Raw genomic sequence first — 19,510 nt, forward strand, 5'->3', positions numbered from 1 at the left:
ACGAAGCTCGAGCCGGGTGGCCCACCAGCTCTCCACACACTGGAAAGTAATATAAAAAAAAGTGAGGTTACCGATAGATGGGGAAATGTCAGGGGTGGGTCGATAACTCCCAGTACCCGGGTGGGCCGATCACCCCCAGTACCCGGGTGGGTCGATCACCCCCAGTACCCGGGTGGGTCGATAACTCCCAGTACCCGGGTGGGCCGATCACCCCCCAGTACCCGGGTGGGCCGATCACCCCTCAGTACCCGGGTGGTATATTACACAACTCACTCTCACTTTGACCCTCCTCCCCCGTCCTTGTTGCCAATTACAACTTGGGCCGAGATTTTAATTAATTTTTTCCTTGACTTTGGCATTTAACTCCATAATTCTTTCCCGAATAATTAATCTGATCCTAAGTTATAAAATTAAATGTTTATTCAGGTAAATTATTCACCGGGACAATTCCTGCCTCGTAGATAGCGGGAAATGACACCTTGATAAGTCCGTCCCTCACTGAAGTAGTTATGTGGTAGAAGAATAGTTACTAGCCCCGCTCCTGTGCCAGGTAAGTCCACTACAGTCTCGCCATACTATTTGCAACTTGCAACTTTTTGTTTAAAGTAGCTGCATGTAAAACAACAACAACAACGGTAGAAGAAGGTAGCTTCATTGTAAGACATAAGACACTTGGAGAAAAATCTTCTTAATGTAACAGCTATTTTCTTTGTTCATGTTAACAAATTTCTTGCTTCTTGACTGACGTATAATTATAATAGTACCTGTAATTGATATATAATTTTATTAATTACTCTTTAGAGTCCAACTTTCTCGCATTGAACATCCTTGTACTTCGCTAGTTACCCTGCTTCTTCAGTGATGTATAATTTTTGATGGCATGAATTTAAATCAATGGTGGAAGCATTTTTGGGTAATAAAATAAATTACTTCAAGGAAAGGAATTGGTAATTGTTAATATATTGGACCATTACTCCAGAAGGGGAAATCACCGGAAAATGACAGTAAAAGTAATTCTTGATTACTGCTCTAATTTATTTAGTTTGCAAGTAAACAGTCAAAACGTATACTACAGATATACCCATAATACTTAGATATACTCATAATGCTGGAATAAGAGAAAAGCTTACTTACATTGGACTTTGCTGATTTTCTCAGAGATTCCATCTAATCAGTCACACATAATTTGACCACCAGCCAGGTTGCTGACACCGCCCTGCTTCCCCCTTGTGAGTTTGACCACACCTTTACTGACTTCTCCTGCACCTCACTCCCTTACTGACTACTCCTGCGCCTCACTTCCCTCAGAACACACCCTTACTGATTACTGCACTTCACTCCCCCTGACCACATCCTTAGTGACTACTACACCTCACTCCCTTTGACCACACCCTTACTGACTACTGCACCTCACTCTCCCTCGCTTCCACTACTAAAAATCTGTTCTACATCTGGCTGAGATCACCGGAACATCTGTCTCGGTCTCACGTCCTCACACTCTGTATTTCTGTTTACAACTTTCCTCATTGAAACCTCTTGTCCAAGAAGTTTTTTTTCAGTGCCCGTTTCATTGATATGCATTTCCACACTAGTTTCTCGGACATTACCAGCCTCTACAACCATTTCCAAAAGACATTATAACTTCCGGGTTAAACAGTTGCATCGTTCATTAGAGAAAGGTTACAGATGTTTTACTCCAACCGAGTTTAAAAGCGCTTGGTTTAACTGTTGTGTTAGTACCTGGCTTTCTCCGTGGCAGGCTTGTTAATTGAGACTCTCTTACCAAGTCAAAATGTCTGATTGCTCGTTAACTAGCTTTTGTTTTTGATTAGAGGGGCTCCAGCTGGTCCATACTTCCCTAAACTTTTCTATCGAGCTCACTGATTCTCCTCACCCACCTGTCCCTTCACACTAAACACCCTGAGGCTCCAGTTGTTTGTTACTCGTACGGGTTGCCTAACTGCTCATCCACAACTTACCTCCGACGCCTCGCCACCCTGGTTCCAATTTCCTGTCTTCCATTTGCTTATTCCCCAACTGGTCTTGATATAGTATAACATTGTTCTTTGATCCACTTCCCACCATTCCTTCCACGAGTGAACTAATTGGCCAAGAGCTGCCTGTTCCCGTCCTCTAAACTGCCTAATTTGCATCACCTATTTATATCTTCCTCTAATATCCTGATGAGCCTGCAGCTACGCCTCTCTACGTGCCTTGGTTTATCTTACCTGGTCCACGCGGCGCCCAGGTGTGTCACGCCCCGCTATCTGGGCCAGGTGAGTCACCTGACCGGGGAGCGAGGGAGTCATCTGGCCGGGGAGCGAGGGAGTCAGCTGGCTGGGGAGCGAGGGAGTCAGCTGGCCGGGGAGCGAGGAAGTCAGCTGGCCGGGGAGCGAGGAAGTCAGCTGGCCGGGGAGCGAGGGAGTCAGCTGGCTGGGGAGCGAGGGAGTCCGCTGGCCGGGGAGCGAGGGAGTCGGCTGGCCGGGGAGTGTATTGGAAATACTGTATTTCCTTCATAAAGTGGTGAAACACGAAAACGTTCGGAATTTTAGTTTCATTTTCCTAGTGGATAACTTACGCATATCCGAATCACGTGGATTTTGTGATTTAATATAAGATTTAACAGCAATAGAAAATATTGACAAAGAAGCGATGATGAAAATTAGAGAGCGCGACGAGGGTGGAAGTTAGAACAAAATAGCACACACACACACACACACACACAAAATATTTATATATACGTATCACTGGTTGTTGTTTGTTAGTGTGGTTGAGACTCGTACAGTGTTAGTCACGGTGGTTTATGTTTGAGGATTTACAGTAGAGTATCTGATATCTAATGTGGTTGCGCTGCATTTTCTTTGGTTGGCAACTTTTGGGTACACTCTGCTATACCAGCTGACGATCACCCACGTGTCATTTGTTTACAATCAACAGCTGATTGATGGCTTCACCGCTGTGTGGAGGCATTGCCTCATACCAGATATGCGTTCTGGTAACTCCTTTCTTTGGAACATTGTCATTCCTTCCTTAAGAAGGAGGGGATGTTTGTTTGGCTCACCTCTTGCTGACTTCCTCGAAAATGTCAAAATGTCTTGTGTTTTTCTCTTCTTGGATTGTGAGGTAGGTGCGGGTTCTGACACATCGCGCTCTTTATACTCTCACACAAGTGCTGTTTGGTGAGTGTTACAACTTTTTTATGTATAATTACAAGCAAGCTTTAATACTGAAGCAAAGTCGATAATTTTACATGCTAAGTTTGGTTTTGTTGGTCATTATTTCCTTGTTTGTACATATCCCAAGGTTTCATATCTTTTAATTTAAAAAGAAAAAGCAAGATTTTTTAATGGAAGGTATATATATATATATATATATATATATATATATATATATATATATATATATATATATATATATATATATATATACAGTATATATATGTGTGTGTGTGTGTGTGTAACAGAAAGAGAGATATATAGATATATATGTATTTTATTTTTCGTGTATTCGTGTTTAATACTAGTGGCATTTTCGTCTCTTACGAATGTAAACATATTTTCAGTAAAGTTCATTGTTAAATCTTAATTCGATTTTCATGTATATTAGACCTGATGGTGAATACTTATGAGTATTCGAAACGTTGTGAATTTAAACTAAAAAGTAAATATTTTAATTATACAATTATAATTATAATAATTATACTATATACTGGCCCATCATGACCACAAGGCATAGCAGGAAGTGCAAAATAGCCCCGCAGAGGTGTAATAGTAATGTTGAGAGAACTAGGTTAACATCAAAGGCCCAAAACGTTTCAACAGTCTTCTCCCACACACAAAGGGCATAACTGGCAGGCCTCTCGCAGTGTTCAAAATAAAACTCGACAAGCACCTTCAAAGGATACCGGATTAACCAGGCTCTGTCTCATCCGTCAGCTTGGTACATCAGACCAGGAATCCTGATCAAAGACCGGGCCACGGGTCCATTGATCCCCGGAATCTTAAACAGATAGTGTCAGAAAATGTCCGTCTGTTTGTACGTCCAAAGTTGGAGACCAGAAAGTTTGGGGATAGTCTCACCCAAATTTGCAAGGAAGTGAATAGTTTGGGATTCGGATCAGACATAGGCAGGTTTTGTTTTAACAAATATTATATACACCCCTAGGACAGTTTCATGGCGTAAAATGTGAAATATGGCTTGTCAATAACGTGGAGTTTATCAATCACACGGTTTACGCTATAACAACAAATCTCTGCATTCCTGATGCTAAAAGAAAATTTGTTACAGTCTAAGTTATTTGTTGGGTTATAATATAAATTTGGTGTCAAAATATCAGCAGATCAATTGTAGAGAGAGAGGAGAGAGGGGCGAGGGGGCGGGGGAGGAGACAGATAGACTAGGGATACGCCCGGTACCCCCTAGTGTGTATGTATGTGTACTTATCTAGTTGTACTTACGGGGAGGGGGGGGGGATGAGCTTTGGCTCTTTGGTCCTGCCTCTCATTCGTCAATAAATCGGTATACAGATTCCTGAGTCTATTGGGCGCTAATGATATCTGCATTTGAAATTGTGCATGGAGTCTACCTCTACCACATCACTTTATAATGCATTTCCATTCAGTGGTGTTACATAGTATCCCCGGCTTGATGCCTTTTATTGACAATTACTTCAGTAGGATATCATCCCCAGATCATTCTTTGTTTAATTCTTGGATGATTTCATCTGCCAACTGGTACCCTGTGTCCGGCTTCCTCCGTGTGTGTGTGTGTGTGTGTGTGTGTGTGTGTGTGTGTGTGTGTGTGTGTGTGTGTGTGTGAGGAGAGACCAACGTCCCTCACCTTGACAGCCAAGGTTGTATTAGTCTCACGTTGGACACAGCTCCTTGGCCATGTTTGCAAACAAAAATTCCGTATTTTATTACTAATTAAACAAATTAATTCAATTTGTTTATTTATTCTTAATATGTACAGAAGTGTTCGTAAAATTTCTTTGAAATTACAATTATTATTTTGACACTGAGTACTCTAGGCTGAGGGGGCCAGATATCAATATCCTTCATAAATCCATGTAATATTCTGAAACCAGTTAAATAACATTCTTTACATCGCTGTGTATGGTTATAGTATTAGCTTCTCCCGAAACAGGCTACACCTGACCTCGCTGGCTGTAACGTGTTTATGTACCCAGTTTACATAATGTTTTAGATAAGCATCACCTTTGTATTAACAACACGTGACGTCACCCCAGCAAGGTCATCCGGGCCACTATACCCTTGTGGAAAAGCACCATAAGGGTCGAAGTCGTGCCACCAGGTACTTATACCTTTGGCTTGTTGGCCCACGGTCGAGTCAAGGCTGTCGGAGTCTTGAGTGATGGGACCCTCGGGGCTGGCATACTCCGCCCTGGTGGTATTGGTACCAGCGTGTATATGCACATAGTAGATTGGGTGGCTGCAGGTCGTAAAACACTCTACATATAACATTTTCAGTAACCAAATATGCAGTGCGATTGAGGACCATCAACTTGAGGACCAATATCGTATTGGACTCCAGTCAGTACGTAGCTGTGTCGATCACAAGCAGGAAGCATTAAGTAGGCCAGTATCTAAGGTCAGTGACGTATACAAGGGACAAAATGGGTATTAGTACTGGTCCTTGCGGAACCCCACTTGTTACTCTTCTCAATCCTGAGTTCGCCCCTCTCACTGTGACTTTGTCTCTGGTGTGACAAGAGAGGTGCAATTATGCAGTCCTTCTCTTTCTTCCTTGATTATTATTAGTTTATTGTAGTGCTCAAGCAAGTTTGTGAAGTAGGACTTTCCTTCACCGAATCCATATTGTCGTTTTGACATGGAGTAAATTATTTCTAGGTATTCCACTTTCTTCCTTATTAGTCTCTCTCTAGTGTCTTGTAAGATGGGAATGTTAGTGGCACTCGTGTATAGATGAGTCTCTGCACTTACACCTCCTTCAGGGCACAGGGAGGGATTTGGTTGGGCTCTACTGTCTTTGTGGCATCCAACTCCACCATGTGTGTTCTACATGCGTGTGTATTCACCTAAGTGTGCTTGCGGGGATTGAGCTCTGCTCTTTCAGCCCGCCTCTCAACTGTTACACACACACAAGCTCAACCCCCGCAAGCACAACTAGGTGAGTACACACACACACACTGGAAGCAGCTCGTAAGAGCTGTCTTAACTCACAAGGTACCTATTTACTGCTAGGTAACAGGGGCATCATGGTGAAAGAAACTCTGCCCATTTCTCTCTGCCGGGAATCGAACTCGGACTACAGGATTACGAGTCCCGCGCGCTATCCACTCAGCTACCAAACCCCTGAGTGTGTGTGTGTGTGTGTGTGTGTGTGTGTGTGTGTGTGGTAACGGTTTGCGGTCACCATACCGCCCAATAGACCTGGTCACCATAGGCGCTGGTCTCGCCCCCACCAGGATGTGGTGTAGGACCCCACAAACAACTGACCCAAGTATGTGAACGCTCACCTTCTCTGGTACTCAGCACGTAAAGCGCCATTGCATTTCTTATTGTTTTAAAATCCGTGTTGTATAATTGAACAGATTCTCCGTCATGTGAGAATAAGGTCAAAGTGAGGGTGTGACCACTCGCGCTGACACGCTCAAGTAAGCGCCACTAGCACTGCTGAGTGCTAGGAGGTGGCCCAGGAGGGCTGCTCCGGGGCCACATCTTTATCATACCTGCTTTTATGCTCCAGGAAAGCAGGTTTCTGGAACATAGAGGAGGAAAACTGATGAAATGACGTTAGAAAGTCCTTTATCCTGTCATGTGTGGTGTTCCTCCTGGCAAGTTTGAGAGTCGGCAGCGAGTGGATGTCGAGAACACTTGGTGTGAGTTATAAACTAACTTCCCCCATAAAAGTTCCACGATTAATGCAGTATCATTCATTGATAACTGGAGATCATAGAGCGACAGAAACACTTTGTATGGTTCACTTCTCGAGGGAGGTGGTGGTGGCAGCGCTGTCAGACTTATTAGAGAGAATGGTATGTGAAATTTTAAACAGCAAATAATGTGAATATTACGAAAACTAAAAAAAGAGAAAAGCACGTCTTTAGGAAATTGCAAAAGGCCTCTTGGCCCATATCAGTAGGCTGATATTTATTTCTACCTATAGTCATTAAAACTCATGTCTAATCTACGCTTGAAACAATCAAGCGATCCCACATCATTATATTACTCGATAATTTGTTCCATAAATCAACCACCCTTTTCCGATCACCCTCTGCTCTGAGAGATCTGCTGCGATAAACTTATTTTATCGTCTGCCGAGTCGAAAATGTCAGTTGACTCCGTCGGTGATTCCGGAGAAGAATCCGAAGAAGATCTTCACCTTCCTCTGGAAATTACAAATAATTAATGCTGCAAGAGAACAGAGAGTCTAATTATAAATAATTAAAACGAAAATTACTATGGTTATAAGCCCGTATAAAGCATTCCTGGGAATTTCACATTGATCTGCCTCGCAATTACTACGATTGCGGCCTCCACGTTTTCTGTTTAGGCAGTTCTTTTTTAAAGAGAGACACTCCTCTTGTCCATTGAGGCAAATACCACGTGCAGAGGAGTATCATCATTCTGAGTATTGTGCATGTCAAGGTTAGGTACGATCAGTTAAGAGAAGTACAGGGATGCTGCAGGGAAGGTTTATAATCTCAGTTGAGTGCCAGGTAGGTACTTCTAATACCTTTTCTTCGTGTGAGCAATGTGGCCTTGTGGCCCGAGTTCGACTCACCAATGATTTAACATGTATACTAGCTGGGGTACCTTATGGTGCTAGAATCGTTGATCTAAGTTTCCAAGAACTTGACAGCAGTCAAGTAAATACTTTATGTGATGAAAGGAAGAAGCTGATACATAAAAGGAAAAGCAAATATATTTTCATTGTTAAATAATAAGGCTACGAACTTGCTAGTGTCTTACGGTATGCTGGGTCACTCGGAGCCTTGACCGACCGCCAGGAAAGGTTTTTGCTGTCAGTGGCCGCCTCTTGAAGCAGTCCGGAATTTGATATTCAGTTGCCGAGGAGAAGAACAAGACAGTTATTTGACCTGTTCTGATGAATGTATCTTATCTCCCGAGACGGAACTAAAAACTGGTATTGGTTTCACTAGAGGTCAGACGTGGAGGTGTCGTAACTGAAACTTCTAAATGTTGAAAGGTTAAACGAAACTTAATATAAACGATATTTGTACAGAGGATCAAGACGGCACCACCAACTGTTGCATACAAGACACTGTGTGGAGAAACACGATGTTTGTGGGGCTGAAAAAAGCACAATGCACACACCTTCATGTTAACACTGGCAGTAGCTATATCTATCAGGGTTAACTATTTAACTTATATTAGCCAGACTGAACGAAGTGCTTCTATATCCCTATTGGACTGGCCTTAGCATGGACCTTTCTCAGTCCTACGACATCGGCCACACTCTTGAACGTGTTAACCTGTTCCTGTCGCTGGGGACCTTAACAAGGCCCTGCACTTGTTAAGGCCCTCACACTTGCCAACCTTAACAGTTTGCTGTTAGTACCTTACCTGTTATTTTTTTTTTAATAATTTTGTTCCGGCCTCCCAGCTACTTATTTACTACGTCATTGTTACTTTTGGTTATTGGTTCTCCGTTGTGGTGATTCGTATAATATGAATTCTTACGAGCTTACGATCGGGATAATTAACACTTTCCAATCAACAGCCTCAAGTCAACTGATAGTCTCATATCTAGTCAACAACTTCAAGTCCAAGCAACAGCCTGAAGTCCAAGCGACAGTTTGAAGTCCAATTGACAGAAGTAATCAAACCGGAATTCTCTCTAGCCTAGAAGATGGATAGAGATTCATGTAATTTCTACGGGTTTAGGTGGTGGCCCCTAGTGCAAGAACCCCGCCAACCTGCAGGAGACGGCCTTAAGTTTAAGTGGCTCTTTGAAGTTCAGGTGATGACGTCTGGCTCAAGTCATGGCCTCATTCCTGTCCTACATGTGAGTATCCTCCTTTTTCTCCTGTTCTACCTGTTTGTATACTCTTCCTCCTATTTCTCCATCCTCTAATTGCTACTCCTCTTCCCTCCTGCTCCGCCCCCTGCTTCTTCCTGCTCCTTCTGTTCTTATCTTCTACTCTTTTTCCCTTTCTCGTCCAGCCAGCAAGTAGAATGAGCTACAAGAAGTAATTGTGTAGGCGAGCTCTGTAGCAGCTTAAAAAAGAAGTACGAAGAGAAACTATAATAATGAAAGTTATTGCATAAACTGACCAAGGGTTAAAAGATGTGGCACGGGAGCTGATGCTGGACGCTACAAGCACATCTAGGGAAATTCACACACACACACAGAAGAAGTGATGTGGTGGAGGCAGACTCCATACACAGTTTCAAATGTAGATACGACAGAGCCCAGTAGGCTCAGCAATTTGTACCCCTGTTGATTGACAGCTGAGAGGCGGGACCAAAGAGCCAGAGCTCAACCCCCGCAAGCACAACCAGGTGAGTACACACATACACACAGGGGGGGGGATGTCGAGTAACCGATGGTTATCAAGGCGGGTTCCAAGAGCTAATAGTTCAGTCTTGCGGGCATAAATAGTAAATACAGAGAGGGAGAGTGAGCGAGCAGAGAGTGAAAGTCGAGTGTGTTACCCCAGAGATGAGTGCAGGTGTGTCTAACAGCCACCTGCTCACTATAGCTGCACCGTACTCAAGCTACATACTACGGTGCTCCTGCCTCTACCTTACACTACTGTGTTCCTGCCTCTACCTTACACTACTGTGCTCCTGCCTCTACCTTACACTACTGTGTTCCTGCCTCAACCTTACACTACTGTGTTCCTGCCTCTACCTTACACTACGGTGCTCCTGCCTCTCACCCACTCCATGGAGTATAGACGCTTCATGTCTTTTAGAAAGCCTACAACATGTTATGATTTAGTTAAAGACATACATGCATCCTCCGAACTTGACTTTTGAGTTCAGGGATGCACCATTCAGGTCTCAAAGATTTAACATGAAAGTGAACTTGGCTGCGCACTGCGAACGCTTGGCCACAAGTACTGGGAGGAGGGATAGGTACCGCACACCCATGTCTGGCTCAGATGGCGCCGCCTGGGGTCCACTTTCCCTTTGTATGCAGCTGCTGCCTCTAAACCTTTATTTAAACTGTCTTATTGTCTTAACGGAAGCATTAAATATTGAGAGGCAGGACTCTGTCACCGTAATTCATCCTCTGCGAATACAACTAAGTGAGTTCAACTGGGTTCCTTCACATCCACTTAAGCTTCTCATTTTCTTGCTTATCGATACACTCTTGCAACCTTCTTATACCCAGTTACTCACGCCCACCCGCGCCCGCTTAGAAACACCGACGCCCGTGAAGCCCTCCCACCCAACATGCTGTGACATACGCCCACCCCCCGCCAGACACCCACCTGCCGCCTTCTTTGACTCCTTCCATGGTAAAGATGACAGCATAAGAGTAACACGTATTTCACACATAAGGAAGCGGGACTCCGGTCGTGAGTGGGATGAGGACCCCGTCGTGGGTGGGGCGAGGACCCCCCCATCGTGGGTGGGGCGAGGACCCCCTCCGTCGTCGACGAGACCAAGGATGGCACTGTTCCTTTACGCAGGTGGGTGCAGGATTATACGCCTTCTGACTCCTGTTAACAGGCTAGGAGCTTTTCCTTCCCAATGCTCATGGTAAGCTTTAACCTCCAAGTTTTCCCCTAGAACACGATCCACCAATCGGCTTACTCTCGGGTGCCTAATTACTGTTGAGTGAACAGGGACAAACAGGGAGTATCCACCCATCACACTACACCGACAACCCTCCGACGGGCGCTCCAATGACGCGGAAGGGTCAACCCGTCTCTCACCAATTGTTTTTACAGAATCCACCAATCCGTTAAAAATGCGTGGTATTAGTAGTAATTAAAATGCCGTAACAGCGTTGTCCATCCATCGGTCTCGATAAATTAGGCGGGTTGCTTTGGGTTACACGTTTCTGGTTAGGCAAAACAGTTGCAATTTTTAAGGAGTAGCAATCGAGATAACGGCTGCTCAAGTGAGAGTGTAGGAGCACTTGGTCCTCTGCTGCAGCAACAGGCGGTGCTGGCAGGTCCCCTCGGCCCCTGCCAGCACCCCCTGCTGGGGGTGACAAGGCCCTCTCTCTGCCCTCCGGCCCCCCTGTGTTAAGGTGGCTGCCATGGGGCCTGCATGGGTCTGAAACTTGGCCTTGGGTCAGGCCCTAATCTGGCCCCCCAGTTAACCACATTATTATCATTATTATTATTATAAATAATAATATTAGCTGTTATTTCAGCATTAGTATTGTTATTCTTATTTATCATTGTTATTGTTTATTATATAATTATTAAGGTTAACGGTGCAGAAATGGGTTAAGGCCAGTGTCTAGGAGTCATCTGGGACGCTGGTTCACATCCCTATATTGCTCCCAATGATTTTCTCAATATTAACAGTAATAATAATAATAATAATGACCAAGAACAACACAGATGTAATACACGATTATGACATATCCTTTGGCAGTGAATAATACCAACACACAATATCAAACTTACCCAAACACACCGTGAACTCGAGGGAGGTGAAAGGAATGGCCAGGCTCCCCCAACTCCCTCATAAGGGTGGTGGAGAATGTGAGAGGGTTCAAAGTATGTGAGGCGCAAGAAAATATGGTTAACAAAATATCGGTAACATCTTCCTCTTTCTCCGCTTCCTCTTCTTCTTTAGACCCTCCTCCGCAAACAAAAAATACGCAGGTTGTTAAGGATACTTGGAGGTTGATATTTCACCTTCAGGGAGGCTGGGATGGTTCCTGGTGTCGCTTCTGGGAGCGGTCAGGACCTCGCTGACGACGGTTCTTGGGGCTCTTGTATTGTGGCTGTTGAAGAGGAGCGAGTCTACTGTGTTCCCTGCTGAGGTTTAACTTACCTCCTTTTGTGGAGTCTTTTTGTCGTGCATCTCGTCTCCGTTCTGGTGATTCTCCATGGTGCTTGCGTGTGACGTCACGCTCTTCAGTTCTTCTTTGATAAGTTCTCCGAGTGGCATTTCTAAGAGTAGTCTCTCTCTTCTCTTCTCTTTTTCTCTCTCTCTTCTCTCTCTCTCTCTCTCTCTCTCTCTCTCTCTCTCTCTCTCTCTCTCTCTCTCTCTCTCTCTCTCTCTCTCTCTCTCTCTCTCTCTCTTTCTCTTCCTCACCTTTCCTCCTCTCTTCTTCCCCAGATCTCTTCCATCCACCTCATTATTATTGTCTCTGGTACTTAATGTGCAGTTCTTGGCGAGCACACGTTATGGTTCTTATATATTATATATATATATATATATATATATATATATATATATATATATATATATATATATATATATATATATATATATATATATATATATAATATATATATATATAATATATATATAATATATATATATATATATATATATATATATATTTATATAATATATATATAATATATATATATTTATATAATATATATATATATATAATATATATTGCAAGTTGTCGTGGCTCGCACAGGACACAAGGAAGTCAGTTGTGAGCTCCACTTTCTCAGATATTCTGGAACTCTTCTGAGCTCTTAAATTATTTGTTCTTAGATATATTAATTATTTTTGTTATTATTACTATTATTATTAGTATTATTATTATTTATATAGTGTCTTGACTAAATGTTTTCCTTGCGTCAAGTCTTTTACACATTCTCGGCATCATTAGATTTACAGATATTGCTGTTTTGTGACAAAATATATAATTAACATAGAATCCCCCAATTAACATTATTGCGTCCTCACTTGAAGTTCCAATCATTTTTCCAGAGATAGTAAGGAATTTGAAACGATTAAAATTATTCCTCGATCACTTTCTTCATATAATTGGCTCATTAATGTTGAAATTAATTCAGGCGGTCATTATTTTAGGCTGGGTGGGTAGCCAGGCTTCCCAGCCCAAGTGTTGCGCCAGCCCTCGACGTCAACAAAGGGGCTTGGAAACTGCCCGGGGCAGTGAAAGTATGGGAGAAACAGTTACAAGCCAGAGGTCGAATTTTACGATATTTTTTACATTAGCCAATCCTCTCGAATGTGTGAGACCCCCCCATACTTGATGGGCATTCGCAGGAGCAGCTAACGGCTCCGGCCTCTATAACAATGAGTTTGTTTTCATTAGTATTCGGAAGAGCCCTCAACACTATTGTCTGAAGGTCAGGAAGAGTGAGCCTAGTGAGGATAAAACAAAAGAGTCAAGGTGGAGATGCGTGTGATTAACAGTATTGGGACTATACAAGCACAGATGTAATCATCTTTATCCGGATGTCTTGTGTTGTAGCCTTAGGGCTCTGATGGCCACCACAAGTCATCATTGATTCCCCAGAAGGTCTCTCCTGCTGTCCTTCCTCATGCGGTTCCTCCTACACTCCCAAATATTATATTATTTAATATCCAGTCATTAGACCTTTCAGACCTATCGGTGCGAAGTACCTGGAGCCTTGCTATTACTTTATCCACTTCGGTGTTAAAGATATCTTCATAATGCATCTAAAGTTTGTCAGTGCAAGCAACTGATCACATGTCCCTGTATGACTAACAACCCCGTGAGATAGGGGTTTTTGTGTCACCCAAATGGTTGCTACTGACCTGAGAGAGTGACTCCATCCTTTATGTGTGTATCTTTTAACGTATTTAAAACGTGGACATTTATGCAGCTTCTCTAAGCTAAATAAGAACATAACAAGTAGGAGTAACCGCAGCGGACATACTGGTTTATTCTGGGCGAAGAGCCAACCCCTCTTCCCCATGTATACATTAAGTCTATTTGTAAAGCTAGCTATACCATTTGCCTCTATGTTCGTTGGCCGGCAGCCTACTACACTTGTCTACCGTCCTGTTGACAAACTAATATATCATATATCCTGTCTGAATTTAAACTTCTCAAGCTTGCAGCCATTGGTATGCGTTCTGACCTGGTTTGATAGTTTGCAGACCATGCTCATGTCTTTCCAGTGATTCTCATGTCATGTTCATGTCTTCCCATTGATTTCCCTCATCCAGTTGAAGACCTCTCTCATGTCTTCCCTCGCCCTTCACCTCGCCAGGGAATGTAGATCGAGTTCCCTTAACGTCTTCTCGCATTGAAGGTTACAAAGTTCGTGCTAAAAGCTAACCATGTTACACTAAAATTTTCATCTCGCTGGATGGTTAGTCATGATAAGGCAGGGGGTCAGTTCTTGAAGAATAAGCGAGTGAATAAAATAATGTCAGCACCAGGTGCCACACTGCGGCAGATCTAAGGGTCTAACAACTTGACATTCAGTAATATAATGCCCAGAGTGGCACTCTTGTCGCCAGACTGTCGCCCCGCCCCTCTCCCCTAACCTCCTGAAGGGGCTTTGCCACCGCATCGATGTCTCTTAAAGCTGGAGTCGCGTCCCCTTCTGTGACTCACACACGGAACGAAAATCTCTGACAATTCTCCCCTCCCCTCAAGGTGTAAGTTTGTAGCGGGGTACTATTGGTGTTGATCTCGAGTGGTGATGGTGGTGGCTGGTGTTTGGTGTTGTGTGTTGGGTTAAGGCAGTTACTCTCAAACCGTTCTCACAATGTTACATTGTGTGTGTGTGTGTGTGTGTGTGTGTGTGTACGAGTCTGTCAAACCAAAGTGTACGAACTTAATCAAAGCTAACTTCACGAACCAGATTCTCATTAGTTAATAAACTTGCATATCTAATTATTGCATACGGGATAGTGTCCCCGACAGTGCCTGGGTCCGCCCAAAATTTTGCGCCAATTAAGTGTTAGGATTTCCCATAATCATCTGCCATAATATTATATACAGCAGAAATATTCTATTGACAAAAAGACCACCATATCAGACTTCATGGGAGTCGCAATGGGAGCCGACCTATCTTAAAGGGGGGAGAGGGTTACCAATGAGGCCGACCACGACCCGCCTATAACAACCCACTACTCCCTCCCCCCCACCCCCACTATTCACCCTACAAAGATGGGTGGGGTTGACCCCAGAGCGTCTGGCTTCCAACCTTGGACAGAAAAATCAGGAAATATTTCTTTTTATAGATATAGATTACATAAAAACATACAGTTTGCGTGCTTACATCCATAGCACACAAGTATGATGCCTTTACAGTGACGGTCGGTTGCAGAGCACCAGATTACCACTACCATTATCATCACTATTACTGATGCCACTATATTTTCCTCGATCACCACCATCATTGTGAGGCACTATAACTACCTCTTACCACCATCGCTCCGACCACAGGAAATATATACGAGAATACAATCTATATTTCATGCTGTTTTTGCAGTACCAAGATAATACAACACGACTATGACAGTTATCCCTTGTCGCGTACCTGGCTGGACACAAGTAATCTGGTGGTAAACAACATCTCTCACCTGCTGCAGAGCTTGTCCTCGGTGGGACAAGAGAATGGGTAGTGTACTTCTCCCTCGTTGTCGTGCACCTTCTCCCTCGTTGTCGTGCACCTTCTCCCCTTTGGGACGACAACCGACCAGGAGTCCTTCCATGGGTCTTTGAAGGAGACTCCAGCATCCGGCCAAGAAAATATTGAAACAAATATTGTATGGAAATCTTACTACCTTAACAAACACACACACTCCTGAAAGTTGTAACTTTGAACACTGTAGTGAGTGCCGTGGAGACATTTATATAATAAGACAAATAAGGCTAAACGAGACAAATAAGGCTAAACACTATCATAAGAATTCAGTGTTCGCTGTTGCGCACCTTGCTTACGCTCGCCTTCTGAGGGTTCTGCAACATGTTCTCACCTCCATTTACTTTGGCCTAAATACACCTGAGGTGCCACAGGGACTTTGATCCTGGGAACCACCTCCAGGTAACTGCAATCATCATGGGGAAACTGGCCATGTATTTGTGACTTTGATTTAGCCTAGATTTGACGAGTTGGAGTTACCTGTTGAGGATTTGGAGAGTTCTACTCCCTTAGCCTGTGGTTCCCTTAGCCTGTAGCCTGTGGCCAGCCTTCCCTGGCCACTGCCTGGTCTGTGAGGCTGTTACAACAATACAATATTGTACGCGTCACAGCGCCTGAGAATGGACTAGACTTTTAGACCACCGTTGAAGTCTTCTTATTGAAGCCTAAACTAATGATGCTTCTCAGAAGTCTTCGGCGCTCTCTGTCTAGTGAAGCTGACTTCCTTTCATTGAAGTTCCTGTATTATATTGTTGTTATTTGTCATTTTATCTTTCGTTTTTGCCACTGTTCTATTCAGTGTAGTGAGTTGTAGCTTGGTGGGTTACCTGGTTGATGCCTGGTTGATGGGGATCTGGGAGTTCTTCAACTCCCCAAGCCCGGCCCGAGGCCAAGCTTGACTTGTGAGAGTTTGGTCCACTAGGCTGTTGCTTGAAGGGCCCGCACGCCCACATACCCACCACAGTCACAGGAGGGCGCGGACCTCCTGGTGGAGTGACTGTAGGTGTCCAGGGAGGCGGGCAACTCGAACTGACTTAAAATCAGAACGAACAGCGTTAAAATGGGGTCTTGGAAACCTGTCTAAACGAAGGTGGATGGAAAGAGATGGAGTTTGAATTTTTCCCGAGACTTTGACGTGATTGACGGCTGCCTGTCAAACTCCATCTCTTTCTGCGTCAGCGTCTCATAAGTGGCATTCCCAAGTGTATTTCAAATTAACTTGTTACAGAACTACGCAGCTTATTTGATGTGCTGAAATAGTTTATATCTGGAAAGCAAGGCCAAAATAATGTGATGGTAGAATCAAAGGAATATTTCACACTTGAGAGCAATTTGGATAGTAATCTTGGGTGTGAACTGCTCTAGGTCCTTGAGAGACGCTGGAATGGTGTCTGGTATTTGGAGACTTTAGTGAGGGTTTGTGGTAATGGAATGTTTTTAATCTGTACCCTTGGGGCATTAGTTTATGCTGGTCTGTTTGTGCTGTCTACCACCTCCACCACCGCTACCACCACCACCACCGCTAGTACCACAACCATAGCCACTGCCACCACTGCTACCACCATCACATTCACTGCTATCACCGCTACCACCACCACTAGCACCACAACCGCTGCCACCACCACCACCAGTATCACTACCACCACCACCACTACAAGGACATGATCAAGAGCACTTGGCGTGTGATCTGTGCTTCCAAACATTCCAGTGAGCGATGCGGTTGTTGGAACCCCAGGAGACAACCTTGACTAGTCTGGGTGTGTCGAGGGGCCTCTCGCATCACGCCCCTCACGAGTCGTGGCCCCTCACGAGTCGTGGCCCCTCACGAGTCGTGGCCCCTCACGTCACGCCCCTCAAGAGTCGTGGCCCCCTCATGCCACGCCCCTCAAGAGTCTTGGCCCCTCACGTCACGCCCCTCAAGAGTCGTGGCCCCTCACGTGGTATGCGCGGCCTTTACAAAGACATTTTATAAATGTGATCATAGAATGACAACCCATAAACTGAGGTCAATAGGAATAACTGGTTAAGTAGGACGATTGGTATTCAATTGTCTGTCAAACAGAACACAGTAACAGTTAGTCAAATATAATCCAAGCAGAGTTAAAAACTCTGTTCCTCAGGACACAGTCCTTACACTACTGCTTTTCCTTATTCTCTTATCAGATAGACAAAAGTAGAAGACAGCTTCGTGTCATCTTTTGCTGATGACACAAAAATCACCACGAAAACTACTTCTGTAGAAGTTATTGAAAAACTACAAGCTGATGTTAATAAAGTTTTAGACTGGGCAGCAGAAAATAACATCTAAATTATATCTGAATGGGGTTCTGTGAGTTGTTCTACTTCCTAAGCCCGGCCCGGGGCTTGGGTACTTGGGTAATTCCAGGTACTTTGGTAAGGTAAAAATGAGGACCTAAAATACAGGATACAAGACACAATCAAATCTGCCCATAGCAGGGATGCAATATGTAAAGGATCTGCGAGTAATAATGTCTGATGACCTAACGTTTAGGCATCATAACCAAGCAAATATTGCGTCAGCCAGAAAAACTATACGAGAACCTTCAATTCCAGGGATCCTACCAAATGCTAATTGTATTCAAATCACTGGTGCTGTTAGTGATGTGGAAGTCACGTCACAAGGACACCAGGGTATTTTGCGTCACCAGGATGGGGTCGTAGTGTAGTGTTGCGTCACCAGGATGGGGTCGTAGTGTTGTGTGGTGGTGGTGTGGTAGTCTGGTAGTCTGTCACTGTCAACAGCACGAAAGTTTTGTCCATCAAAAGTAGTATCAACATCGACAGTGTGAGAGATGGGATATCTCCGACAGTTTGTTGCTGTTGTTGCTCATGATGTTACTACCTGTTGCTGCTGCTGCTGTTACAAGTGCTGCAGCTAATTGCCCAAGTGGATGAGCGGGCTGTAGGCGGTTCCACTAACAAGGGGGAAACTTGAGCTGCTATTTTCATTGCGTGCGTGAGAGTCTTTAGCGAAAGTTGGATGGGTGATTAGTGGCGCGGAGAGAGTGCCTTCTTGTGTGTGTCTCCTGGTGGGTAGGTAAGTGCCGGCGAGGGTAGGTGGGTAGGCAAGTGCCGAGGTGGGTAGGAGGGTAGGCGGGTAGGCAAGTGCCGAGGTGGGTAGGGAGTGGATGAAACAACTTCTGGGTGTTAAGATAGTTTTGCATCTTGACACAGATGCAAATGTGTTGTGTGCTTACCTTAATGAATTGTCAAGATTTGCTTACAAGGCTGAACTCTAGTTCCCAAGCTCTACCTTACCAAACACATTTAGGTACATCTGCGTTTATGCAGCCGCCCTAGACTATATGGTTATATTTTGTCTAAAGAATGTTCTTGAGACTGAGTAGTTCTACGTGGTTCTAAAAAAATAAAAAATCCCTCCCATCTCACAGGATAGTCAATTATACAGAGGGGATGAAAAATTACCCAAGAACTCTATGGGACAACAAATCCCCAATTTCAAATGACATCACATATTCCCAAGACAACCCGTGTCCAGTTCAGGCTCGTTAAAACGGCGGCCTTTCCTCTAGAGGCATTCATAAATTTTAACGTATTGTGTATTAAAATATATATTTCTCAATTATATATTAATATTTTATATTAAAGTTATATATATAGTTAGACGTAGATAAGGTTAGATGTTTAGGTTCTCTTGGCGATTATTTGTATTTGAAGTACGTGGATGAAGCATTTATAGAATTGTGGCTCGAACAGAGGACGTGAGCGAAGCATTTGTTCCGGAAGTGTTCGGACGTCATCAGTTGTGAGTCGTGTGTAAATCCCTTTTCATTCATAAACAGGGAGTTTGGGGGCTGGATTAACGAGCTTGGACCTTTGTATGTGAGGAGAGGCTGAGCATTTACAGCGTTGCTATTCGAACAGAGGTCGCAACTGAAGCTCTGTTCGAGAAATGTTCAAACATCAGTTGTGAATCTCGTGTAACCCGTTTCGCTT

At 43.9% G+C, this 19,510-nt stretch overlaps 1 protein-coding gene across 1 annotated transcript in view; it reads left to right on the plus strand.

Annotated features, from left to right (window-relative positions):
* Positions 1–19,510, plus strand: part of LOC123761329 (rho guanine nucleotide exchange factor 10) — a 335,115-nt gene that overhangs the window by 61,361 nt on the left and 254,244 nt on the right. The gene's annotated exons all lie outside the window — the stretch shown is intronic.

Source organism: Procambarus clarkii, chromosome 7 (genome assembly GCF_040958095.1).
Source record: "Procambarus clarkii isolate CNS0578487 chromosome 7, FALCON_Pclarkii_2.0, whole genome shotgun sequence".
In the NCBI taxonomy this organism is placed as follows: domain Eukaryota; kingdom Metazoa; phylum Arthropoda; class Malacostraca; order Decapoda; family Cambaridae; genus Procambarus; species Procambarus clarkii.